At 45.3% G+C, this 20,743-nt stretch overlaps 80 pseudogenes; all 80 read left to right on the plus strand.

Moving 5' to 3' along the window:
* The first annotated feature begins 41 nt into the window (after positions 1 to 41).
* Positions 42 to 160, plus strand: LOC140085549 (5S ribosomal RNA; annotated as a pseudogene).
* A 70-nt stretch (positions 161 to 230) lies between these two features.
* LOC140083849 (5S ribosomal RNA) lies at positions 231 to 349 on the plus strand (annotated as a pseudogene).
* Positions 350 to 608: 259 nt separating this feature from the next.
* On the plus strand, positions 609 to 727 carry LOC140083802 (5S ribosomal RNA; annotated as a pseudogene).
* Positions 728 to 797: 70 nt separating this feature from the next.
* On the plus strand, positions 798 to 916 carry LOC140090816 (5S ribosomal RNA; annotated as a pseudogene).
* Positions 917 to 986: 70 nt separating this feature from the next.
* LOC140081693 (5S ribosomal RNA) lies at positions 987 to 1,105 on the plus strand (annotated as a pseudogene).
* Positions 1,106 to 1,363: 258 nt separating this feature from the next.
* LOC140083804 (5S ribosomal RNA) lies at positions 1,364 to 1,482 on the plus strand (annotated as a pseudogene).
* Positions 1,483 to 1,552: 70 nt separating this feature from the next.
* Positions 1,553 to 1,671, plus strand: LOC140096088 (5S ribosomal RNA; annotated as a pseudogene).
* Positions 1,672 to 1,741: 70 nt separating this feature from the next.
* Positions 1,742 to 1,860, plus strand: LOC140081704 (5S ribosomal RNA; annotated as a pseudogene).
* A 69-nt stretch (positions 1,861 to 1,929) lies between these two features.
* Positions 1,930 to 2,048, plus strand: LOC140089033 (5S ribosomal RNA; annotated as a pseudogene).
* A 70-nt stretch (positions 2,049 to 2,118) lies between these two features.
* On the plus strand, positions 2,119 to 2,237 carry LOC140097447 (5S ribosomal RNA; annotated as a pseudogene).
* Positions 2,238 to 2,496: 259 nt separating this feature from the next.
* LOC140083852 (5S ribosomal RNA) lies at positions 2,497 to 2,615 on the plus strand (annotated as a pseudogene).
* A 70-nt stretch (positions 2,616 to 2,685) lies between these two features.
* Positions 2,686 to 2,804, plus strand: LOC140078879 (5S ribosomal RNA; annotated as a pseudogene).
* A 70-nt stretch (positions 2,805 to 2,874) lies between these two features.
* Positions 2,875 to 2,993, plus strand: LOC140081715 (5S ribosomal RNA; annotated as a pseudogene).
* A 247-nt stretch (positions 2,994 to 3,240) lies between these two features.
* Positions 3,241 to 3,359, plus strand: LOC140095443 (5S ribosomal RNA; annotated as a pseudogene).
* A 69-nt stretch (positions 3,360 to 3,428) lies between these two features.
* LOC140092781 (5S ribosomal RNA) lies at positions 3,429 to 3,547 on the plus strand (annotated as a pseudogene).
* A 69-nt stretch (positions 3,548 to 3,616) lies between these two features.
* Positions 3,617 to 3,735, plus strand: LOC140081723 (5S ribosomal RNA; annotated as a pseudogene).
* A 259-nt stretch (positions 3,736 to 3,994) lies between these two features.
* Positions 3,995 to 4,113, plus strand: LOC140083853 (5S ribosomal RNA; annotated as a pseudogene).
* A 259-nt stretch (positions 4,114 to 4,372) lies between these two features.
* On the plus strand, positions 4,373 to 4,491 carry LOC140095416 (5S ribosomal RNA; annotated as a pseudogene).
* Positions 4,492 to 4,561: 70 nt separating this feature from the next.
* On the plus strand, positions 4,562 to 4,680 carry LOC140083854 (5S ribosomal RNA; annotated as a pseudogene).
* Positions 4,681 to 4,750: 70 nt separating this feature from the next.
* LOC140087809 (5S ribosomal RNA) lies at positions 4,751 to 4,869 on the plus strand (annotated as a pseudogene).
* Positions 4,870 to 4,939: 70 nt separating this feature from the next.
* LOC140089298 (5S ribosomal RNA) lies at positions 4,940 to 5,058 on the plus strand (annotated as a pseudogene).
* A 247-nt stretch (positions 5,059 to 5,305) lies between these two features.
* LOC140087575 (5S ribosomal RNA) lies at positions 5,306 to 5,424 on the plus strand (annotated as a pseudogene).
* A 69-nt stretch (positions 5,425 to 5,493) lies between these two features.
* Positions 5,494 to 5,612, plus strand: LOC140092784 (5S ribosomal RNA; annotated as a pseudogene).
* Positions 5,613 to 6,059: 447 nt separating this feature from the next.
* On the plus strand, positions 6,060 to 6,178 carry LOC140091854 (5S ribosomal RNA; annotated as a pseudogene).
* A 70-nt stretch (positions 6,179 to 6,248) lies between these two features.
* LOC140092003 (5S ribosomal RNA) lies at positions 6,249 to 6,367 on the plus strand (annotated as a pseudogene).
* A 70-nt stretch (positions 6,368 to 6,437) lies between these two features.
* LOC140081726 (5S ribosomal RNA) lies at positions 6,438 to 6,556 on the plus strand (annotated as a pseudogene).
* A 69-nt stretch (positions 6,557 to 6,625) lies between these two features.
* Positions 6,626 to 6,744, plus strand: LOC140078880 (5S ribosomal RNA; annotated as a pseudogene).
* Positions 6,745 to 6,814: 70 nt separating this feature from the next.
* Positions 6,815 to 6,933, plus strand: LOC140090939 (5S ribosomal RNA; annotated as a pseudogene).
* Positions 6,934 to 7,381: 448 nt separating this feature from the next.
* LOC140081737 (5S ribosomal RNA) lies at positions 7,382 to 7,500 on the plus strand (annotated as a pseudogene).
* A 69-nt stretch (positions 7,501 to 7,569) lies between these two features.
* On the plus strand, positions 7,570 to 7,688 carry LOC140081748 (5S ribosomal RNA; annotated as a pseudogene).
* Positions 7,689 to 7,757: 69 nt separating this feature from the next.
* On the plus strand, positions 7,758 to 7,876 carry LOC140093930 (5S ribosomal RNA; annotated as a pseudogene).
* A 70-nt stretch (positions 7,877 to 7,946) lies between these two features.
* LOC140087576 (5S ribosomal RNA) lies at positions 7,947 to 8,065 on the plus strand (annotated as a pseudogene).
* Positions 8,066 to 8,322: 257 nt separating this feature from the next.
* Positions 8,323 to 8,441, plus strand: LOC140093696 (5S ribosomal RNA; annotated as a pseudogene).
* A 70-nt stretch (positions 8,442 to 8,511) lies between these two features.
* LOC140083855 (5S ribosomal RNA) lies at positions 8,512 to 8,630 on the plus strand (annotated as a pseudogene).
* Positions 8,631 to 8,700: 70 nt separating this feature from the next.
* Positions 8,701 to 8,819, plus strand: LOC140082055 (5S ribosomal RNA; annotated as a pseudogene).
* A 70-nt stretch (positions 8,820 to 8,889) lies between these two features.
* Positions 8,890 to 9,008, plus strand: LOC140089045 (5S ribosomal RNA; annotated as a pseudogene).
* Positions 9,009 to 9,078: 70 nt separating this feature from the next.
* Positions 9,079 to 9,197, plus strand: LOC140090940 (5S ribosomal RNA; annotated as a pseudogene).
* A 448-nt stretch (positions 9,198 to 9,645) lies between these two features.
* LOC140081761 (5S ribosomal RNA) lies at positions 9,646 to 9,764 on the plus strand (annotated as a pseudogene).
* Positions 9,765 to 9,833: 69 nt separating this feature from the next.
* Positions 9,834 to 9,952, plus strand: LOC140095540 (5S ribosomal RNA; annotated as a pseudogene).
* A 70-nt stretch (positions 9,953 to 10,022) lies between these two features.
* Positions 10,023 to 10,141, plus strand: LOC140096597 (5S ribosomal RNA; annotated as a pseudogene).
* A 69-nt stretch (positions 10,142 to 10,210) lies between these two features.
* On the plus strand, positions 10,211 to 10,329 carry LOC140097925 (5S ribosomal RNA; annotated as a pseudogene).
* A 637-nt stretch (positions 10,330 to 10,966) lies between these two features.
* On the plus strand, positions 10,967 to 11,085 carry LOC140095461 (5S ribosomal RNA; annotated as a pseudogene).
* A 70-nt stretch (positions 11,086 to 11,155) lies between these two features.
* LOC140094364 (5S ribosomal RNA) lies at positions 11,156 to 11,274 on the plus strand (annotated as a pseudogene).
* Positions 11,275 to 11,344: 70 nt separating this feature from the next.
* On the plus strand, positions 11,345 to 11,463 carry LOC140096598 (5S ribosomal RNA; annotated as a pseudogene).
* Positions 11,464 to 11,532: 69 nt separating this feature from the next.
* Positions 11,533 to 11,651, plus strand: LOC140083005 (5S ribosomal RNA; annotated as a pseudogene).
* A 70-nt stretch (positions 11,652 to 11,721) lies between these two features.
* Positions 11,722 to 11,840, plus strand: LOC140086385 (5S ribosomal RNA; annotated as a pseudogene).
* A 70-nt stretch (positions 11,841 to 11,910) lies between these two features.
* LOC140097103 (5S ribosomal RNA) lies at positions 11,911 to 12,029 on the plus strand (annotated as a pseudogene).
* Positions 12,030 to 12,099: 70 nt separating this feature from the next.
* On the plus strand, positions 12,100 to 12,218 carry LOC140078882 (5S ribosomal RNA; annotated as a pseudogene).
* Positions 12,219 to 12,288: 70 nt separating this feature from the next.
* Positions 12,289 to 12,407, plus strand: LOC140089057 (5S ribosomal RNA; annotated as a pseudogene).
* Positions 12,408 to 12,666: 259 nt separating this feature from the next.
* On the plus strand, positions 12,667 to 12,785 carry LOC140097104 (5S ribosomal RNA; annotated as a pseudogene).
* Positions 12,786 to 12,855: 70 nt separating this feature from the next.
* LOC140089069 (5S ribosomal RNA) lies at positions 12,856 to 12,974 on the plus strand (annotated as a pseudogene).
* Positions 12,975 to 13,044: 70 nt separating this feature from the next.
* On the plus strand, positions 13,045 to 13,163 carry LOC140087577 (5S ribosomal RNA; annotated as a pseudogene).
* A 69-nt stretch (positions 13,164 to 13,232) lies between these two features.
* On the plus strand, positions 13,233 to 13,351 carry LOC140089081 (5S ribosomal RNA; annotated as a pseudogene).
* Positions 13,352 to 13,421: 70 nt separating this feature from the next.
* On the plus strand, positions 13,422 to 13,540 carry LOC140086387 (5S ribosomal RNA; annotated as a pseudogene).
* Positions 13,541 to 13,799: 259 nt separating this feature from the next.
* Positions 13,800 to 13,918, plus strand: LOC140089093 (5S ribosomal RNA; annotated as a pseudogene).
* A 259-nt stretch (positions 13,919 to 14,177) lies between these two features.
* Positions 14,178 to 14,296, plus strand: LOC140093769 (5S ribosomal RNA; annotated as a pseudogene).
* Positions 14,297 to 14,366: 70 nt separating this feature from the next.
* Positions 14,367 to 14,485, plus strand: LOC140090941 (5S ribosomal RNA; annotated as a pseudogene).
* Positions 14,486 to 15,122: 637 nt separating this feature from the next.
* LOC140081772 (5S ribosomal RNA) lies at positions 15,123 to 15,241 on the plus strand (annotated as a pseudogene).
* A 258-nt stretch (positions 15,242 to 15,499) lies between these two features.
* On the plus strand, positions 15,500 to 15,618 carry LOC140083856 (5S ribosomal RNA; annotated as a pseudogene).
* Positions 15,619 to 15,688: 70 nt separating this feature from the next.
* On the plus strand, positions 15,689 to 15,807 carry LOC140090817 (5S ribosomal RNA; annotated as a pseudogene).
* A 70-nt stretch (positions 15,808 to 15,877) lies between these two features.
* On the plus strand, positions 15,878 to 15,996 carry LOC140081783 (5S ribosomal RNA; annotated as a pseudogene).
* Positions 15,997 to 16,065: 69 nt separating this feature from the next.
* Positions 16,066 to 16,184, plus strand: LOC140089105 (5S ribosomal RNA; annotated as a pseudogene).
* Positions 16,185 to 16,254: 70 nt separating this feature from the next.
* On the plus strand, positions 16,255 to 16,373 carry LOC140097448 (5S ribosomal RNA; annotated as a pseudogene).
* A 259-nt stretch (positions 16,374 to 16,632) lies between these two features.
* On the plus strand, positions 16,633 to 16,751 carry LOC140083857 (5S ribosomal RNA; annotated as a pseudogene).
* A 70-nt stretch (positions 16,752 to 16,821) lies between these two features.
* Positions 16,822 to 16,940, plus strand: LOC140078883 (5S ribosomal RNA; annotated as a pseudogene).
* A 70-nt stretch (positions 16,941 to 17,010) lies between these two features.
* LOC140081795 (5S ribosomal RNA) lies at positions 17,011 to 17,129 on the plus strand (annotated as a pseudogene).
* A 247-nt stretch (positions 17,130 to 17,376) lies between these two features.
* On the plus strand, positions 17,377 to 17,495 carry LOC140087578 (5S ribosomal RNA; annotated as a pseudogene).
* A 69-nt stretch (positions 17,496 to 17,564) lies between these two features.
* On the plus strand, positions 17,565 to 17,683 carry LOC140092785 (5S ribosomal RNA; annotated as a pseudogene).
* A 69-nt stretch (positions 17,684 to 17,752) lies between these two features.
* On the plus strand, positions 17,753 to 17,871 carry LOC140093697 (5S ribosomal RNA; annotated as a pseudogene).
* Positions 17,872 to 18,130: 259 nt separating this feature from the next.
* On the plus strand, positions 18,131 to 18,249 carry LOC140083858 (5S ribosomal RNA; annotated as a pseudogene).
* A 259-nt stretch (positions 18,250 to 18,508) lies between these two features.
* On the plus strand, positions 18,509 to 18,627 carry LOC140095662 (5S ribosomal RNA; annotated as a pseudogene).
* A 70-nt stretch (positions 18,628 to 18,697) lies between these two features.
* Positions 18,698 to 18,816, plus strand: LOC140087810 (5S ribosomal RNA; annotated as a pseudogene).
* A 70-nt stretch (positions 18,817 to 18,886) lies between these two features.
* LOC140089299 (5S ribosomal RNA) lies at positions 18,887 to 19,005 on the plus strand (annotated as a pseudogene).
* Positions 19,006 to 19,252: 247 nt separating this feature from the next.
* Positions 19,253 to 19,371, plus strand: LOC140087579 (5S ribosomal RNA; annotated as a pseudogene).
* A 69-nt stretch (positions 19,372 to 19,440) lies between these two features.
* LOC140092786 (5S ribosomal RNA) lies at positions 19,441 to 19,559 on the plus strand (annotated as a pseudogene).
* A 69-nt stretch (positions 19,560 to 19,628) lies between these two features.
* Positions 19,629 to 19,747, plus strand: LOC140093699 (5S ribosomal RNA; annotated as a pseudogene).
* Positions 19,748 to 20,006: 259 nt separating this feature from the next.
* LOC140091856 (5S ribosomal RNA) lies at positions 20,007 to 20,125 on the plus strand (annotated as a pseudogene).
* Positions 20,126 to 20,195: 70 nt separating this feature from the next.
* On the plus strand, positions 20,196 to 20,314 carry LOC140092004 (5S ribosomal RNA; annotated as a pseudogene).
* Positions 20,315 to 20,384: 70 nt separating this feature from the next.
* On the plus strand, positions 20,385 to 20,503 carry LOC140081806 (5S ribosomal RNA; annotated as a pseudogene).
* A 69-nt stretch (positions 20,504 to 20,572) lies between these two features.
* LOC140078884 (5S ribosomal RNA) lies at positions 20,573 to 20,691 on the plus strand (annotated as a pseudogene).
* The last annotated feature ends 52 nt before the right edge of the window (positions 20,692 to 20,743 follow it).

Consider the following 20,743-nt stretch of genomic DNA (forward strand, 5'->3'; position numbering starts at 1 on the left):
TCTATGAGATAGCAAAAGAAGGTTCAAATTGAACAGCTGCTGTCAACGGCAATTCTAAGCTGAATGTGCCTGCTCTCGTCAGATCGCAGCAGCAATGCAGCTTAAGGCTTGGCAAGTACCAGCATGGGAGACTCGCTGGGAATCCCAAGTTCTGTTGACCTTTATGAACCTGAAAATTGTGTTAGTTTCTCTATGAGATAGCAAAAGAAGGTTCAAATTGAACAGCTGCTGTCAACGGCAATTCTAAGCTGAATGTGCCTGCTCTCGTCAGATCGCAGCAGCAATGCAGCTTAAGGCTTGGCAAGTACCAGCATGGGAGACTGGCTGGGAATCCCAAGTTCCGTTGACCTTTTTGAACCTGAAAATTGTGTTAGTTTCTCTATGAGATAGCAAAAGAAGGTTCAAATTGAACAGCTGCTGTCAACGGCCATTCTAAGCTGAATGTGTGTGCTCTTGTCAGATCGCAGCAGCGATGCAGCTTAAGCCTTGGCAAGTACCAGCATGGGAGACTGGCTGGGAATCCCAAGTTCTGTTGACCTTTTTGAACCTGAAAATTGTGTTAGTTTCTCTATGAGATAGTAAAAGAAGGTTCAAATTGAACAGCTGCTGTCAACGGCAATTCTAAGCTGAATGTGCCTGCTCTCGTCAGATCGCAGCAGCAATGCAGCTTAAGGCTTGGCAAGTACCAGCATGGGAGACTGGCTGGGAATCCCAAGTTCCGTTGACCTTTTTGAACCTGAAAATTGTGTTAGTTTCTCTATGAGATAGCAAAAGAAGGTTCAAATTGAACAGCTGCTGTCAACGGCCATTCTAAGCTGAATGTGCCTGCTCTCGTCAGATCGCAGCAGCAATGCAGCTTAAGGCTTGGCAAGTACCAGCATGGGGGACTGGCTGGGAATCCCAAGTTCTGTTAACCTTTTTTAACCTGAAAATTGTGTTAGTTTCTCTATGAGATAGTAAAAGAAGGTTCAAATTGAACAGCTGCTGTCAACGGCCATTCTAAGCTGAATGTGCCTGCTCTCGTCAGATCGCAGCAGCAATGCAGCTTAAGGCTTGGCAAGTACCAGCATGGGAGACTGGCTGGGAATTCCAAGTTCCGTTGACCTTTTTGAACCTGAAAATGTGTTATTTTCTATATGAGATAGTAGAAGAAGGTTCAAATTGAACAACTGCTGTCAACGGCCATTCTAAGCTGAATGTGTGTGCTCTTGTCAGATCGCAGCAGCGATGCAGCTTAAGGCTTGGCAAGTACCAGCATGGGAGACTGGCTGGGAATCCCAAGTTCTGTTGACCTTTTTGAACCTGAAAATTGTGTTAGTTTCTCTATGAGATAGTAAAAGAAGGTTCAAATTGAACAGCTGCTGTCAACGGCAATTCTAAGCTGAATGTGCCTGCTCTCGTCAGATCGCAGCAGCAATGCAGCTTAAGGCTTGGCAAGTACCAGCATGGGAGACTGGCTGGGAATCCCAAGTTCCGTTGACCTTTTTGAACCTGAAAATTGTGTTAGTTTCTCTATGAGATAGCAAAAGAAGGTTCAAATTGAACAGCTGCTGTCAACGGCCATTCTAAGCTGAATGTGCCTGCTCTCGTCAGATCGCAGCAGCAATGCAGCTTAAGGCTTGGCAAGTACCACCTTGGGGGACTGGCTGGGAATCCCAAGTTCTGTTAACCTTTTTTAACCTGAAAATTGTGTTAGTTTCTCTATGAGATAGTAAAAGAAGGTTCAAATTGAACAGCTGCTGTCAACGGCCATTCTAAGCTGAATGTGCCTGCTCTCGTCAGATCGCAGCAGCAATGCAGCTTAAGGCTTGGCAAGTACCAGCATGGGAGACTGGCTGGGAATTCCAAGTTCCGTTGACCTTTTTGAACCTGAAAATGTGTTATTTTCTCTATGAGATAGTAAAAGAAGGTTCAAATTGAACAGCTGCTGTCAACGGCCATTCTAAGCTGAATGTGCCTGCTCTCGTCAGATCGCAGCAGCAATGCAGCTTAAGGCTTGGCAAGTACCAGCATGGGAGACTGGCTGGGAATCCCAAGTTCCGTTGACCTTTTTGAACCTGAAAATTGTGTTAGTTTCTCTATGAGATAGTAAAAGAAGGTTCAAATTGAACAGCTGCTGTCAACGGCCATTCTAAGCAGAATGTGCCTGCTCTTGTCAGATCGCAGCAGCAATGCTGCTTAAGGCTTGGCAAGTACCAGCATGGGAGACTGGCTTGGAATCCCAAGTTCTGTTGACCTTTTTGAACCTGAAAATTGTGTTAGTTTCTATATGAGATAGTAGAAGAAGGTTCAAATTGAACAACTGCTGTCAACGGCCATTCTAAGCTGAATGTGTGTGCTCTTGTCAGATCGCAGCAGCGATGCAGCTTAAGGCTTGGCAAGTACCAGCATGGGAGACTGGCTGGGAATCCCAAGTTCTGTTGACCTTTTTGAACCTGAAAATTGTGTTAGTTTCTCTATGAGATAGTAAAAGAAGGTTCAAATTGAACAGCTGCTGTCAACGGCAATTCTAAGCTGAATGTGCCTGCTCTCGTCAGATCGCAGCAGCAATGCAGCTTAAGGCTTGGCAAGTACCAGCATGGGAGACTGGCTGGGAATCCCAAGTTCCGTTGACCTTTTTGAACCTGAAAATTGTGTTAGTTTCTCTATGAGATAGCAAAAGAAGGTTCAAATTGAACAGCTGCTGTCAACGGCCATTCTAAGCTGAATGTGCCTGCTCTCGTCAGATCGCAGCAGCAATGCAGCTTAAGGCTTGGCAAGTACCAGCATGGGAGACTGGCTGGGAATCCCAAGTTCTGTTGACCTTTTTTAACCTGAAAATTGTGTTATTTTCTCTATGAGATAGTAAAAGAAGGTTCAAATTGAACAGCTGCTGTCAACGGCCATTCTAAGCTGAATGTGCCTGCTCTCGTCAGATCGCAGCAGCAATGCAGCTTAAGGCTTGGCAAGTACCAGCATGGGAGACTGGCTGGGAATTCCAAGTTCCGTTGACCTTTTTGAACCTGAAAATGTGTTAGTTTCTCTATGAGATAGTAAAAGAAGGTTCAAATTGAACAGCTGCTGTCAACGGCCATTCTAAGCTGAATGTGCCTGCTCTCATCAGTTTGCAGCTTAAGGCTTGGCAAGTACCAGCATGGGAGACTGGCTGGGAATCCCAAGTTCCGTTGACCTTTTTGAACCTGAAAATTGTGTTAGTTTCTCTATGAGATAGCAAAAGAAGGTTCAAATTGAACAGCTGCTGTCCACGGCCATTCTAAGCTGAATGTGCCTGCTCTCGTCAGATCGCAGCAGCAATGCAGCGTAAGGCTTGGCAAGTACCAGCATGGGAGACTGGCTGGGAATTCCAAGTTCCGTTGACCTTTTTGAACCTGAAAATGTGTTAGTTTCTCTATGAGATAGTAAAAGAAGGTTCAAATTGAACAGCTGCTGTCAACGGCCATTCTAAGCTGAATGTGCCTGCTCTCGTCAGATCGCAGCAGCAATGCAGTGTAAGGCTTGGCAAGTACCAGCATGGGAGACTGGCTGGGAATTCCAAGTTCCGTTGACCTTTTTGAACCTGAAAATGTGTTAGTTTCTCTATGAGATAGTAAAAGAAGGTTCAAATTGAACAGCTGCTGTCAACGGCCATTCTAAGCTGAATGTGCCTGCTCTCGTCAGATCGCAGCAGCAATGCAGCTTAAGGCTTGGCAAGTACCAGCATGGGAGACTGCCTTGGAATCCCAAGTTCTGTTGACCTTTTTGAACCTGAAAATTGTGTTAGTTTCTATATGAGATAGTAGAAGAAGGTTCAAATTGAACAACTGCTGTCAACGGCCATTCTAAGCTGAATGTGTGTGCTCTTGTCAGATCGCAGCAGCGATGCAGCTTAAGGCTTGGCAAGTACCAGCATGGGAGACTGGCTGGGAATCCCAAGTTCTGTTGACCTTTTTGAACCTGAAAATTGTGTTAGTTTCTCTATGAGATAGTAAAAGAAGGTTCAAATTGAACAGCTGCTGTCAACGGCAATTCTAAGCTGAATGTGCCTGCTCTCGTCAGATCGCAGCAGCAATGCAGCTTAAGGCTTGGCAAGTACCAGCATGGGAGACTGGCTGGGAATCCCAAGTTCCGTTGACCTCTTTGAACCTGAGAATTGTGTTAGTTTCTCTATGAGATAGCAAAAGAAGGTTCAAATTGAACAGCTGTTGTCAACGGCCATTCTAAGCTGAATGTGCCTGCTCTTGTCAGATCGCAGCAGCAATGCAGCTTAAGGCTTGGCAAGTTCCAGCATGGGAGACTGGCTTGGAATCCCAAGTTCTGGTGACCTTTTTGAACCTGAAAATTGTGTTAGTTTCTATATGAGATAGTAGAAGAAGGTTCAAATTGAACAGCTGCTGTCAACGGCCATTCTAAGCTGAATGTGCCTGCTCTCATCAGATCGCAGCAGCAATGCAGCTTAAGGCTTGGCAAGTACCAGCATGGGAGACTGGCTGGGAATCCCAAGTTCCGTTGACCTTTTTGAACCTGAAAATTGTGTTAGTTTCTCTATGAGATAGTAAAAGAAGGTTCAAATTGAACAGCTGCTGTCAACGGCAATTCTAAGCTGAATGTGCCTGCTCTCGTCAGATCGCAGCAGCAATGCAGCTTAAGGCTTGGCAAGTACCAGCATGGGAGACTGGCTGGGAATCCCAAGTTCCGTTGACCTTTTTGAACCTGAAAATTGTGTTAGTTTCTCTATGAGATAGCAAAAGAAGGTTCAAATTGAACAGCTGCTGTCAACGGCCATTCTAAGCTGAATGTGCCTGCTCTCGTCAGATCGCAGCAGCAATGCAGCTTAAGGCTTGGCAAGTACCAGCAAGGGAGACTGGCTGGGAATCCCAAGTTCTGTTGACCTTTTTTAACCTGAAAATTGTGTTATTTTCTCTATGAGATAGTAAAAGAAGGTTCAAATTGAACAGCTGCTGTCAACGGCCATTCTAAGCTGAATGTGCCTGCTCTCGTCAGATCGCAGCAGCAATGCAGCTTAAGGCTTGGCAAGTACCAGCATGGGAGACTGGCTGGGAATTCCAAGTTCGGTTGACCTTTTTGAACCTGAAAATGTGTTAGTTTCTCTTTGAGATAGTAAAAGAAGGTTCAAATTGAACAGCTGCTGTCAACGGCCATTCTAAGCTGAATGTGCCTGCTCTCATCAGTTTGCAGCTTAAGGCTTGGCAAGTACCAGCATGGGAGACTGGCTGGGAATCCCAAGTTCCGTTGACCTTTTTGAACCTGAAAATTGTGTTAGTTTCTCTATGAGATAGCAAAAGAAGGTTCAAATTGAACAGCTGCTGTCAACGGCCATTCTAAGCTGAATGTGCCTGCTCTCGTCAGATCGCAGCAGCAATGCAGCGTAAGGCTTGGCAAGTACCAGCATGGGAGACTGGCTGGGAATTCCAAGTTCCGTTGACCTTTTTGAACCTGAAAATGTGTTAGTTTCTCTATGAGATAGTAAAAGAAGGTTCAAATTGAACAGCTGCTGTCAACGGCCATTCTAAGCTGAATGTGCCTGCTCTCGTCAGATCGCAGCAGCAATGCAGTGTAAGGCTTGGCAAGTACCAGCATGGGAGACTGGCTGGGAATTCCAAGTTCCGTTGACCTTTTTGAACCTGAAAATGTGTTAGTTTCTCTATGAGATAGTAAAAGAAGGTTCAAATTGAACAGCTGCTGTCAACGGCCATTCTAAGCTGAATGTGTGTGCTCTCGTCAGATCGCAGCAGCAATGCAGCTTAAGGCTTGGCAAGTACCAGCATGGGAGACTGCCTTGGAATCCCAAGTTCTGGTGACCTTTTTGAACCTGAAAATTGTGTTAGTTTCTATATGAGATAGTAGAAGAAGGTTCAAATTGAACAACTGCTGTCAACGGCCATTCTAAGCTGAATGTGTGTGCTCTTGTCAGATCGCAGCAGCGATGCAGCTTAAGGCTTGGCAAGTACCAGCATGGGAGACTGGCTGGGAATCCCAAGTTCTGTTGACCTTTTTGAACCTGAAAATTGTGTTAGTTTCTCTATGAGATAGTAAAAGAAGGTTCAAATTGAACAGCTGCTGTCAACGGCAATTCTAAGCTGAATGTGCCTGCTCTCGTCAGATCGCAGCAGCAATGCAGCTTAAGGCTTGGCAAGTACCAGCATGGGAGACTGGCTTGGAATCCCAAGTTCCGTTGACCTCTTTGAACCTGAGAATTGTGTTAGTTTCTCTATGAGATAGCAAAAGAAGGTTCAAATTGAACAGCTGTTGTCAACGGCCATTCTAAGCTGAATGTGCCTGCTCTTGTCAGATCGCAGCAGCAATGCAGCTTAAGGCTTGGCAAGTACCAGCATGGGGGACTGGCTGGGAATCCCAAGTTCTGTTGACCTTTTTGAACCTGAAAATTGTGTTAGTTTCTCTATGAGATAGTAAAAGAAGGTTCAAATTGAACAGCTGCTGTCAACGGCCATTCTAAGCTGAATGTGCCTGCTCTCGTCAGATCGCAGCAGCAATGCAGCTTAAGGCTTGGCAAGTACCAGCATGGGAGACTGGCTGGGAATTCCAAGTTCCGTTGACCTTTTTGAACCTGAAAATGTGTTAGTTTCTCTATGAGATAGTAAAAGAAGGTTCAAATTGAACAGCTGCTGTCAACGGCCATTCTAAGCTGAATGTGCCTGCTCTCGTCAGATCGCAGCAGCAATGCAGCTTAAGGCTTGGCAAGTACCAGCATGGGAGACTGGCTGGGAATCCCAAGTTCTGTTGACCTTTTTGAACCTGAAAATTGTGTTAGTTTCTCTATGAGATAGCAAAAGAAGGTTCAAATTGAACAGCTGCTGTCAACGGCCATTCTAAGCTGAATGTGCCTGCTCTTGTCAGATCGCAGCAGCAATGCAGCTTAAGGCTTGGCAAGTACCAGCATGGGAGACTGGCTGGGAATCCCAAGTTCTGTTGACCTTTTTGAACCTGAAAATTGTGTTAGTTTCTCTATGAGATAGTAAAAGAAGGTTCAAATTGAACAGCTGCTGTCAACGGCCATTCTAAGCTGAATGTGCCTGCTCTTGTCAGATCGCAGCAGCAATGCAGCTTAAGGCTTGGCAAGTACCAGCATGGGAGACTGGCTTGGAATCCCAAGTTCTGGTGACCTTTTTGAACCTGAAAATTGTGTTAGTTTCTATATGAGATAGTAGAAGAAGGTTCAAATTGAACAACTGCTGTCAACGGCCATTCTAAGCTGAATGTGTGTGCTCTTGTCAGATCGCAGCAGCGATGCAGCTTAAGGCTTGGCAAGTACCAGCATGGGAGACTGGCTGGGAATCCCAAGTTCTGTTGACCTTTTTGAACCTGAAAATTGTGTTAGTTTCTCTATGAGATAGTAAAAGAAGGTTCAAATTGAACAGCTGCTGTCAACGGCCATTCTAAGCTGAATGTGCCTGCTCTCGTCAGATCGCAGCAGCAATGCAGCTTAAGGCTTGGCAAGTACCAGCATGGGAGACTGGCTGGGAATTCCAAGTTCCGTTGACCTTTTTGAACCTGAAAATGTGTTAGTTTCTCTATGAGATAGTAAAAGAAGGTTCAAATTGAACAGCTGCTGTCAACGGCCATTCTAAGCTGAATGTGCCTGCTCTCGTCAGATCGCAGCAGCAATGCAGCTTAAGGCTTGGCAAGTACCAGCATGGGAGACTGGCTGGGAATTCCAAGTTCCGTTGACCTTTTTGAACCTGAAAATGTGTTAGTTTCTCTATGAGATAGTAAAAGAAGGTTCAAATTGAACAGCTGCTGTCAACGGCCATTCTAAGCTGAATGTGCCTGCTCTCATCAGTTTGCAGCAGCAATGCAGCTTAAGGCTTGGCAAGTACCAGCATGGGAGACTGGCTGGGAATCCCAAGTTCCGTTGACCTTTTTGAACCTGAAAATTGTGTTAGTTTCTCTATGAGATAGCAAAAGAAGGTTCAAATTGAACAGCTGCTGTCAACGGCCATTCTAAGCTGAATGTGCCTGCTCTCGTCAGATCGCAGCAGCAATGCAGCGTAAGGCTTGGCAAGTACCAGCATGGGAGACTGGCTGGGAATTCCAAGTTCCGTTGACCTTTTTGAACCTGAAAATGTGTTAGTTTCTCTATGAGATAGTAAAAGAAGGTTCAAATTGAACAGCTGCTGTCAACGGCCATTCTAAGCTGAATGTGCCTGCTCTCGTCAGATCGCAGCAGCAATGCAGTGTAAGGCTTAGCAAGTACCAGCATGGGAGACTGGCTGGGAATTCCAAAATCCGTTGACCTTTTTGAACCTGAAAATGTGTTAGTTTCTCTATGAGATAGTAAAAGAAGGTTCAAATTGAACAGCTGCTGTCAACGGCCATTCTAAGCTGAATGTGCCTGCTCTCGTCAGATCGCAGCAGCAATGCAGCTTAAGGCTTGGCAAGTACCAGCATGGGAGACTGCCTTGGAATCCCAAGTTCTGGTGACCTTTTTGAACCTGAAAATTGTGTTAGTTTCTATATGAGATAGTAGAAGAAGGTTCAAATTGAACAACTGCTGTCAACGGCAATTCTAAGCTGAATGTGCCTGCTCTCGTCAGATCGCAGCAGCAATGCAGCTTAAGGCTTGGCAAGTACCAGCATGGGAGACTGGCTGGGAATCCCAAGTTCCGTTGACCTCTTTGAACCTGAGAATTGTGTTAGTTTCTCTATGAGATAGCAAAAGAAGGTTCAAATTGAACAGCTGCTGTCAACGGCCATTCTAAGCTGAATGTGCCTGCTCTCGTCAGATCGCAGCAGCAATGCAGCTTAAGGCTTGGCAAGTACCAGCATGGGGGACTGGCTGGGAATCCCAAGTTCTGTTGACCTTTTTGAACCTGAAAATTGTGTTAGTTTCTCTATGAGATAGTAAAAGAAGGTTCAAATTGAACAGCTGCTGTCAACGGCCATTCTAAGCTGAATGTGCCTGCTCTCGTCAGATCGCAGCAGCAATGCAGCTTAAGGCTTGGCAAGTACCAGCATGGGAGACTGGCTGGGAATCCCAAGTTCCGTTGACCTTTTTGAACCTGAAAATTGTGTTAGTTTCTCTATGAGATAGCAAAAGAAGGTTCAAATTGAACAGCTGCTGTCAACGGCCATTCTAAGCTGAATGTGCCTGCTCTTGTCAGATCGCAGCAGCAATGCAGCTTAAGGCTTGGCAAGTACCAGCATGGGAGACTGGCTGGGAATCCCAAGTTCTGTTGACCTTTTTGAACCTGAAAATTGTGTTAGTTTCTCTATGAGATAGTAAAAGAAGGTTCAAATTGAACAGCTGCTGTCAACGGCCATTCTAAGCTGAATGTGCCTGCTCTTGTCAGATCGCAGCAGCAATGCAGCTTAAGGCTTGGCAAGTACCAGCATGGGAGACTGGCTTGGAATCCCAAGTTCTGGTGACCTTTTTGAACCTGAAAATTGTGTTAGTTTCTATATGAGATAGTAGAAGAAGGTTCAAATTGAACAACTGCTGTCAACGGCCATTCTAAGCTGAATGTGTGTGCTCTTGTCAGATCGCAGCAGCGATGCAGCTTAAGGCTTGGCAAGTACCAGCATGGGAGACTGGCTGGGAATCCCAAGTTCTGTTGACCTTTTTGAACCTGAAAATTGTGTTAGTTTCTCTATGAGATAGTAAAAGAAGGTTCAAATTGAACAGCTGCTGTCAACGGCCATTCTAAGCTGAATGTGCCTGCTCTCGTCAGATCGCAGCAGCAATGCAGCTTAAGGCTTGGCAAGTACCAGCATGGGAGACTGGCTGGGAATTCCAAGTTCCGTTGACCTTTTTGAACCTGAAAATGTGTTAGTTTCTCTATGAGATAGTAAAAGAAGGTTCAAATTGAACAGCTGCTGTCAACGGCCATTCTAAGCTGAATGTGCCTGCTCTCATCAGATCGCAGCAGCAATGCAGCTTAAGGCTTGGCAAGTACCAGCATGGGAGACTGGCTGGGAATCCCAAGTTCCGTTGACCTTTTTGAACCTGAAAATTGTGTTAGTTTCTCTATGAGATAGCAAAAGAAGGTTCAAATTGAACAGCTGCTGTCAACGGCCATTCTAAGCTGAATGTGCCTGCTCTTGTCAGATCGCAGCAGCAATGCAGCGTAAGGCTTGGCAAGTACCAGCATGGGAGACTGGCTGGGAATTCCAAGTTCCGTTGACCTTTTTGAACCTGAAAATGTGTTAGTTTCTCTATGAGATAGTAAAAGAAGGTTCAAATTGAACAGCTGCTGTCAACGGCCATTCTAAGCTGAATGTGCCTGCTCTCGTCAGATCGCAGCAGCAATGCAGCTTAAGGCTTGGCAAGTACCAGCATGGGAGACTGGCTTGGAATCCCAAGTTCTGGTGACCTTTTTGAACCTGAAAATTGTGTTAGTTTCTATATGAGATAGTAGAAGAAGGTTCAAATTGAACAACTGCTGTCAACGGCCATTCCAAGCTGAATGTGCCTGCTCTTGTCAGATCGCAGCAGCAATGCAGCTTAAGGCTTGGCAAGTACCAGCATGGGAGACTGGCTTGGAATCCCAAGTTCTGGTGACCTTTTTGAACCTGAAAATTGTGTTAGTTTCTATATGAGATAGTAGAAGAAGGTTCAAATTGAACAACTGCTGTCAACGGCCATTCTAAGCTGAATGTGCCTGCTCTTGTCAGATCGCAGCAGCAATGCAGCTTAAGGCTTGGCAAGTACCAGCATGGGAGATGGGCTGGGAATCCCAAGTTCTGTTGACCTTTTTGAACCTGAAAATTGTGTTAGTTTCTCTATGAGATAGTAAAAGAAGGTTCAAATTGAACAGCTGCTGTCAACGACCATTCTAAGCTGAATGTGCCTGCTCTTGTCAGATCGCAGCAGCAATGCAGCTTAAGGCTTGGCAAGTACCAGCATGGGAGACTGGCTTGGAATCCCAAGTACTGGTGACCTTTTTGAACCTGAAAATTGTGTTAGTTTCTATATGAGATAGTAGAAGAAGGTTCAAATTGAACAACTGCTGTCAACGGCCATTCTAAGCTGAATGTGTGTGCTCTCGTCAGATCGCAGCAGCAATGCAGCTTAAGGCTTGGCAAGTACCAGCATGGGAGACTGGCTGGGAATCCCAAGTTCCGTTGACCTTTTTGAACCTGAAAATTGTGTTAGTTTCTCTATGAGATAGCAAAAGAAGGTTCAAATTGAACAGCTGCTGTCAACGGCCATTCTAAGCTGAATGTGCCTGCTCTCGTCAGATCGCAGCAGCAATGCAGCTTAAGGCTTGGCAAGTACCAGCATGGGAGACTGGCTGGGAATCCCAATTTCTGTTGACCTTTTTTAACCTGAAAATTGTGTTAGTTTCTCTATGAGATAGTAAAAGAAGGTTCAAATTGAACAGCTGCTGTCAACGGCCATTCTAAGCTGAATGTGCCTGCTCTTGTCAGATCGCAGCAGCAATGCAGCGTAAGGCTTGGCAAGTACCAGCATGGGAGACTGGCTGGGAATTCCAAGTTCCGTTGACCTTTTTGAACCTGAAAATGTGTTAGTTTCTCTATGAGATAGTAAAAGAAGGTTCAAATTGAACAGCTGCTGTCAACGGCCATTCTAAGCTGAATGTGCCTGCTCTCGTCAGATCGCAGCAGCAATGCAGCTTAAGGCTTGGCAAGTACCAGCATGGGAGACTGGCTGGGAATCTCAAGTTCCGTTGACCTTTTTGAACCTGAAAATTGTGTTAGTTTCTCTATGAGATAGCAAAAGAAGGTTCAAATTGAACAGCTGCTTTCAACGGCCATTCTAAGCTGAATGTGCCTGCTCTCGTCAGATCGCAGCAGCAATGCAGCTTAAGGCTTGGCAAGTACCAGCATGGGAGACTGGCTGGGAATCCCAAGTTCTGTTGACCTTTTTGAACCTGAAAATTGTGTTAGTTTCTCCATGAGATAGTAAAAGAAGGTTCAAATTGAACAGCTGCTGTCAACGGCCATTCTAAGCTGAATGTGCGTGCTCTTGTCAGATCGCAGCAGCGATGCAGCTTAAGGCTTGGCAAGTACCAGCATGGGAGACTGGCTGGGAATCCCAAGTTCTGTTGACCTTTTTGAACTTGAAAATTGTTTTAGTTTCTCTATGAAATAGTAAAAGAAGGTTCAATTTGAAATGCTGCTGTCAACGGCCATTCTAAGCTGAATGTGCCTGCTCTCGTCAGATCGCAGCAGCAATGCAGCTTAAGGCTTGGCAAGTACCAGCATGGGAGACTGGCTGGGAATCCCAAGTTCTGTTGACCTTTTTGAACCTGAAAATTGTGTTAGTTTCTCTATGAGATAGCAAAAGAAGGTTCAAATTGAACAGCTGCTGTCAACGGCCATTCTAAGCTGAATGTGCCTGCTCTCGTCAGATCGCAGCAGCAATGCAGCTTAAGGCTTGGCAAGTACCAGCATGGGAGACTGGCTGGGAATCCCAAGTTCCGTTGACCTTTTTGAACCTTAAAATTGTGTTAGTTTCTCTATGAGATAGCAAAAGAAGGTTCAAATTGAACAGCTGCTGTCAATGTCCATTCTAAGCTGAATGTGCCTGCTCTCGTCAGATAGCAGCAGCAATGCAGCTTAAGGCTTGGTAAGTACCAGCATGGGAGACTGGCTGGGAATCCCAAGTTCTGTTGACCTTTTTGAACCTGAAAATTGTGTTAGTTTCTCCATGAGATAGTAAAAGAAGGTTCAAATTGAACAGCTGCTGTCAACGGCCATTCTAAGCTGAATGTGCGTGCTCTTGTCAGATCGCAGCAGCGATGCAGCTTAAGGCTTGGCAAGTACCAGCATGGGAGACTGGCTGGGAATCCCAAGTTCTGTTGACCTTTTTGAACTTGAAAATTGTTTTAGTTTCTCTATGAGATAGTAAAAGAAGGTTCAATTTGAAATGCTGCTGTCAACGGCCATTCTAAGCTGAATGTGCCTGCTCTCGTCAGATCGCAGCAGCAATGCAGCTTAAGGCTTGGCAAGTACCAGCATGGGAGACTGGCTGGGAATCCCAAGTTCCGTTGACCTTTTTGAACCTGAAAATTGTGTTAGTTTCTCTATGAGATAGTAAAAGAAGGTGCAAATTGAACAGCTGCTGTCAACGGCCATTCTAAGCTGAATGTGCCTGCTCTCGTCAGATCGCAGCAGCAATGCAGCGTAAGGCTTGGCAAGTACCAGCATGGGAGACTGGCTGGGAATTCCAAGTTCCGTTGACCTTTTTGAACCTGAAAATGTGTTAGTTTCTCTATGAGATAGTAAAAGAAGGTTCAAATTGAACAGCTGCTGTCAACGGCCATTCTAAGCTGAATGTGCCTGCTCTCGTCAGATCGCAGCAGCAATGCAGCTTAAGGCTTGGCAAGTACCAGCATGGGAGACTGGCTGGGAATCCCAAGTTCCGTTGACCTTTTTGAACCTGAAAATTGTGTTAGTTTCTCTATGAGATAGCAAAAGAAGGTTCAAATTGAACAGCTGCTTTCAACGGCCATTCTAAGCTGAATGTGCCTGCTCTCGTCAGATCGCAGCAGCAATGCAGCTTAAGGCTTGGCAAGTACCAGCATGGGAGACTGGCTGGGAATCCCAAGTTCTGTTGACCTTTTTGAACCTGAAAATTGTGTTAGTTTCTCCATGAGATAGTAAAAGAAGGTTCAAATTGAACAGCTGCTGTCAACGGCCATTCTAAGCTGAATGTGCGTGCTCTTGTCAGATCGCAGCAGCAATGCAGCTTAAGGCTTGGCAAGTACCAGCATGGAAGACTGGCTGGAAATCCCAAGTTCTGTTGACCTTTTTGAACTTGAAAATTGTTTTAGTTTCTCTATGAGATAGTAAAAGAAGGTTCAATTTGAAATGCTGCTGTCAACGGCCATTCTAAGCTGAATGTGCCTGCTCTCGTCAGATCGCAGCAGCAATGCAGCTTAAGGCTTGGCAAGTACCAGCATGGGAGACTGGCTGGGAATCCCAAGTTCCGTTGACCTTTTTGAACCTGAAAATTGTGTTAGTTTCTCTATGAGATAGTAAAAGAAGGTTCAAATTGAACAGCTGCTGTCAACGGCCATTCTAAGCTGAATGTGCGTGCTCTTGTCAGATCGCAGCAGTGATGCAGCTTAAGGCTTGGCAAGTACCAGCATGGGAGACTGGCTGGGAATCCCAAGTTCTGGTGACTTTTTTGAACCTGAAAATTGTGTTAGTTTCTCTATGAGATAGTAAAAGAAGGTTCAAATTGAACAGCTGCTGTCAATGGCCATTCTAAGCTGAATGTGCCTGCTCTCGTCAGATCGCAGCAGCAATGCAACTTAAGGCTTGGCAAGTACCAGCATGGGAGACTGGCTGGGAATCCCAAGTTCTGTTGACCTTTTTGAACCTGAAAATTGTGTTAGTTTCTCTATGAGATAGCAAAAGAAGGTTCAAATTGAACAGCTGCTGTCAACGGCCATTCTAAGCTGAATGTGCCTGCTCTTGTCAGATCGCAGCAGCAATGCAGCTTAAGGCTTGGCAAGTACCAGCATGGGAGACTGGCTGGGAATCCCAAGTTCTGTTGACCTTTTTGAACCTGAAAATTGTGTTAGTTTCTCTATGAGATAGCAAAAGAAGGTTCAAATTGAACAGCTGCTGTCAACGGCCATTCTAAGCTGAATGTGCCTGCTCTTGTCAGATCGAAGCAGCAATGAAGCTTAAGGCTTGGCAAGTACCAGCATGGGAGACTGGCTGGGAATCCCAAGTTCTGTTGACCTTTTTGAACCTGAAAATTGTGTTAGTTTCTCTATGAGATAGTAAAAGAAGGTTCAAATTGAACAGCTGCTGTCAACGGCCATTCTAAGCTGAATGTGCCTGCTCTTGTCAGATCGCAGCAGCAATGCAGCTTAAGGCTTGGCAAGTTCCAGCATGGGAGACTGGCTTGGAATCCCAAGTTCTGGTGACCTTTTTGAACCTGAAAATTGTGTTAGTTTCTATATGAGATAGTAGAAGAAGGTTCAAATTGAACAACTGCTGTCAACGGCCATTCTAAGCTGAATGTGTGTGCTCTTGTCAGATCGCAGCAGCGATGCAGCTTAAGGCTTGGCAAGTACCAGCATGGGAGACTGGCTGGGAATCCCAAGTTCTGTTGACCTTTTTGAACCTGAAAATTGTGTTAGTTTCTCTATGAGATAGTAAAAGAAGGTTCAAATTGAACAGCTGCTGTCAACGGCCATTCTAAGCTGAATGTGCCTGCTCTCGTCAGATCGCAGCAGCAATGCAGCTTAAGGCTTGGCAAGTACCAGCATGGGAGACTGGCTGGGAATTCCAAGTTCCGTTGACCTTTTTGAACCTGAAAATGTGTTATTTTCTATATGAGATAGTAGAAGAAGGTTCAAATTGAACAACTGCTGTCAACGGCCATTCTAAGCTGAATGTGTGTGCTCTTGTCAGATCGCAGCAGCGATGCAGCTTAAGGCTTGGCAAGTACCAGCATGGGAGACTGGCTGGGAATCCCAAGTTCTGTTGACCTTTTTGAACCTGAAAATTGTGTTAGTTTCTCTATGAGATAGTAAAAGAAGGTTCAAATTGAACAGCTGCTGTCAACGGCAATTCTAAGCTGAATGTGCCTGCTCTCGTCAGATCGCAGCAGCAATGCAGCTTAAGGCTTGGCAAGTACCAGCATGGGAGACTGGCTGGGAATCCCAAGTTCCGTTGACCTTTTTGAACCTGAAAATTGTGTTAGTTTCTCTATGAGATAGCAAAAGAAGGTTCAAATTGAACAGCTGCTGTCAACGGCCATTCTAAGCTGAATGTGCCTGCTCTCGTCAGATCGCAGCAGCAATGCAGCTTAAGGCTTGGCAAGTACCAGCATGGGGGACTGGCTGGGAATCCCAAGTTCTGTTAACCTTTTTTAACCTGAAAATTGTGTTAGTTTCTCTATGAGATAGTAAAAGAAGGTTCAAATTGAACAGCTGCTGTCAACGGCCATTCTAAGCTGAATGTGCCTGCTCTCGTCAGATCGCAGCAGCAATGCAGCTTAAGGCTTGGCAAGTACCAGCATGGGAGACTGGCTGGGAATTCCAAGTTCCGTTGACCTTTTTGAACCTGAAAATGTGTTATTTTCTCTATGAGATAGTAAAAGAAGGTTCAAATTGAACAGCTGCTGTCAACGGCCATTCTAAGCTGAATGTGCCTGCTCTCGTCAGATCGCAGCAGCAATGCAGCTTAAGGCTTGGCAAGTACCAGCATGGGAGACTGGCTGGGAATCCCAAGTTCCGTTGACCTTTTTGAACCTGAAAATTGTGTTAGTTTCTCTATGAGATAGTAAAAGAAGGTTCAAATTGAACAGCTGCTGTCAACGGCCATTCTAAGCAGAATGTGCCTGCTCTTGTCAGATCGCAGCAGCAATGCTGCTTAAGGCTTGGCAAGTACCAGCATGGGAGACTGGCTTGGAATCCCAAGTTCTGTTGACCTTTTTGAACCTGAAAATTGTGTTAGTTTCTATATGAGATAGTAGAAGAAGGTTCAAATTGAACAACTGCTGTCAACGGCCATTCTAAGCTGAATGTGTGTGCTCTTGTCAGATCGCAGCAGCGATGCAGCTTAAGGCTTGGCAAGTACCAGCATGGGAGACTGGCTGGGAATCCCAAGTTCTGTTGACCTTTTTGAACCTGAAAATTGTGTTAGTTTCTCTATGAGATAGTAAAAGAAGGTTCAAATTGAACAGCTGCTGTCAACGGCAATTCTAAGCTGAATGTGCCTGCTCTCGTCAGATCGCAGCAGCAATGCAGCTTAAGGCTTGGCAAGTACCAGCATGGGAGACTGGCTGGGAATCCCAAGTTCCGTTGACCTTTTTGAACCTGAAAATTGTGTTAGTTTCTCTATGAGATAGCAAAAGAAGGTTCAAATTGAACAGCTGCTGTCAACGGCCATTCTAAGCTGAATGTGCCTGCTCTCGTCAGATCGCAGCAGCAATGCAGCTTAAGGCTTGGCAAGTACCAGCATGGGAGACTGGCTGGGAATCCCAAGTTCTGTTGACCTTTTTTAACCTGAAAATTGTGTTATTTTCTCTATGAGATAGTAAAAGAAGGTTCAAATTGAACAGCTGCTGTCAACGGCCATTCTAAGCTGAATGTGCCTGCTCTCGTCAGATCGCAGCAGCAATGCAGCTTAAGGCTTGGCAAGTACCAGCATGGGAGACTGGCTGGGAATTCCAAGTTCCGTTGACCTTTTTGAACCTGAAAATGTGTTAGTTTCTCTATGAGATAGTAAAAGAAGGTTCAAATTGAACAGCTGCTGTCAACGGCCATTCTAAGCTGAATGTGCCTGCTCTCATCAGTTTGCAGCTTAAGGCTTGGCAAGTACCAGCATGGGAGACTGGCTGGGAATCCCAAGTTCCGTTGACCTTTTTGAACCTGAAAATTGTGTTAGTTTCTCTATGAGATAGCAAAAGAAGGTTCAAATTGAACAGCTGCTGTCAACGGCCATTCTAAGCTGAATGTGCCTGCTCTCGTCAGATCGCAGCAGCAATGCAGCGTAAGGCTTGGCAAGTACCAGCATGGGAGACTGGCTGGGAATTCCAAGTTCCGTTGACCTTTTTGAACCTGAAAATGTGTTAGTTTCTCTATGAGATAGTAAAAGAAGGTTCAAATTGAACAGCTGCTGTCAACGGCCATTCTAAGCTGAATGTGCCTGCTCTCGTCAGATCGCAGCAGCAATGCAGTGTAAGGCTTGGCAAGTACCAGCATGGGAGACTGGCTGGGAATTCCAAGTTCCGTTGACCTTTTTGAACCTGAAAATGTGTTAGTTTCTCTATGAGATAGTAAAAGAAGGTTCAAATTGAACAGCTGCTGTCAACGGCCATTCTAAGCTGAATGTGCCTGCTCTCGTCAGATCGCAGCAGCAATGCAGCTTAAGGCTTGGCAAGTACCAGCATGGGAGACTGCCTTGGAATCCCAAGTTCTGGTGACCTTTTTGAACCTGAAAATTGTGTTAGTTTCTATATGAGATAGTAGAAGAAGGTTCAAATTGAACAACTGCTGTCAACGGCCATTCTAAGCTGAATGTGTGTGCTCTTGTCAGATCGCAGCAGCGATGCAGCTTAAGGCTTGGCAAGTACCAGCATGGGAGACTGGCTGGGAATCCCAAGTTCTGTTGACCTTTTTGAACCTGAAAATTGTGTTAGTTTCTCTATGAGATAGTAAAAGAAGGTTCAAATTGAACAGCTGCTGTCAACGGCAATTCTAAGCTGAATGTGCCTGCTCTCGTCAGATCGCAGCAGCAATGCAGCTTAAGGCTTGGCAAGTACCAGCATGGGAGACTGGCTGGGAATCCCAAGTTCCGTTGACCTCTTTGAACCTGAGAATTGTGTTAGTTTCTCTATGAGATAGCAAAAGAAGGTTCAAATTGAACAGCTGTTGTCAACGGCCATTCTAAGCTGAATGTGCCTGCTCTTGTCAGATCGCAGCAGCAATGCAGCTTAAGGCTTGGCAAGTTCCAGCATGGGAGACTGGCTTGGAATCCCAAGTTCTGGTGACCTTTTTGAACCTGAAAATTGTGTTAGTTTCTATATGAGATAGTAGAAGAAGGTTCAAATTGAACAGCTGCTGTCAACGGCCATTCTAAGCTGAATGTGCCTGCTCTCATCAGATCGCAGCAGCAATGCAGCTTAAGGCTTGGCAAGTACCAGCATGGGAGACTGGCTGGGAATCCCAAGTTCCGTTGACCTTTTTGAACCTGAAAATTGTGTTAGTTTCTCTATGAGATAGCAAAAGAAGGTTCAAATTGAACAGCTGCTGTCAACGGCCATTCTAAGCTGAATGTGCCTGCTCTCGTCAGATCGCAGCAGCAATGCAGCTTAAGGCTTGGCAAGTACCAGCAAGGGAGACTGGCTGGGAATCCCAAGTTCTGTTGACCTTTTTTAACCTGAAAATTGTGTTATTTTCTCTATGAGATAGTAAAAGAAGGTTCAAATTGAACAGCTGCTGTCAACGGCCATTCTAAGCTGAATGTGCCTGCTCTCGTCAGATCGCAGCAGCAATGCAGCTTAAGGCTTGGCAAGTACCAGCATGGGAGACTGGCTGGGAATTCCAAGTTCGGTTGACCTTTTTGAACCTGAAAATGTGTTAGTTTCTCTATGAGATAGTAAAAGAAGGTTCAAATTGAACAGCTGCTGTCAACGGCCATTCTAAGCTGAATGTGCCTGCTCTCATCAGTTTGCAGCTTAAGGCTTGGCAAGTACCAGCATGGGAGACTGGCTGGGAATCCCAAGTTCCGTTGACCTTTTTGAACCTGAAAATTGTGTTAGTTTCTCTATGAGATAGCAAAAGAAGGTTCAAATTGAACAGCTGCTGTCAACGGCCATTCTAAGCTGAATGTGCCTGCTCTCGTCAGATCGCAGCAGCAATGCAGCGTAAGGCTTGGCAAGTACCAGCATGGGAGACTGGCTGGGAATTCCAAGTTCCGTTGACCTTTTTGAACCTGAAAATGTGTTAGTTTCTCTATGAGATAGTAAAAGAAGGTTCAAATTGAACAGCTGCTGTCAACGGCCATTCTAAGCTGAATGTGCCTGCTCTCGTCAGATCGCAGCAGCAATGCAGTGTAAGGCTTGGCAAGTACCAGCATGGGAGACTGGCTGGGAATTCCAAGTTCCGTTGACCTTTTTGAACCTGAAAATGTGTTAGTTTCTCTATGAGATAGTAAAAGAAGGTTCAAATTGAACAGCTGCTGTCAACGGCCATTCTAAGCTGAATGTGCCTGCTCTCGTCAGATCGCAGCAGCAATGCAGCTTAAGGCTTGGCAAGTACCAGCATGGGAGACTGCCTTGGAATCCCAAGTTCTGGTGACCTTTTTGAACCTGAAAATTGTGTTAGTTTCTATATGAGATAGTAGAAGAAGGTTCAAATTGAACAACTGCTGTCAACGGCCATTCTAAGCTGAATGTGTGTGCTCTTGTCAGATCGCAGCAGCGATGCAGCTTAAGGCTTGGCAAGTACCAGCATGGGAGACTGGCTGGGAATCCCAAGTTCTGTTGACCTTTTTGAACCTGAAAATTGTGTTAGTTTCTCTATGAGATAGTAAAAGAAGGTTCAAATTGAACAGCTGCTGTCAACGGCAATTCTAAGCTGAATGTGCCTGCTCTCGTCAGATCGCAGCAGCAATGCAGCTTAAGGCTTGGCAAGTACCAGCATGGGAGACTGGCTTGGAATCCCAAGTTCCGTTGACCTCTTTGAACCTGAGAATTGTGTTAGTTTCTCTATGAGATAGCAAAAGAAGGTTCAAATTGAACAGCTGTTGTCAACGGCCATTCTAAGCTGAATGTGCCTGCTCTTGTCAGATCGCAGCAGCAATGCAGCTTAAGGCTTGGCAAGTACCAGCATGGGGGACTGGCTGGGAATCCCAAGTTCTGTTGACCTTTTTGAACCTGAAAATTGTGTTAGTTTCTCTATGAGATAGTAAAAGAAGGTTCAAATTGAACAGCTGCTGTCAACGGCCATTCTAAGCTGAATGTGCCTGCTCTCGTCAGATCGCAGCAGCAATGCAGCTTAAGGCTTGGCAAGTACCAGCATGGGAGACTGGCTGGGAATTCCAAGTTCCGTTGACCTTTTTGAACCTGAAAATGTGTTAGTTTCTCTATGAGATAGTAAAAGAAGGTTCAAATTGAACAGCTGCTGTCAACGGCCATTCTAAGCTGAATGTGCCTGCTCTCGTCAGATCGCAGCAGCAATGCAGCTTAAGGCTTGGCAAGTACCAGCATGGGAGACTGGCTGGGAATCCCAAGTTCTGTTGACCTTTTTGAACCTGAAAATTGTGTTAGTTTCTCTATGAGATAGCAAAAGAAGGT

The sequence above is a fragment of the Engystomops pustulosus genome, chromosome 9, assembly GCF_040894005.1.
Source record: "Engystomops pustulosus chromosome 9, aEngPut4.maternal, whole genome shotgun sequence".
In the NCBI taxonomy this organism is placed as follows: Eukaryota; Metazoa; Chordata; class Amphibia; order Anura; family Leptodactylidae; genus Engystomops; species Engystomops pustulosus.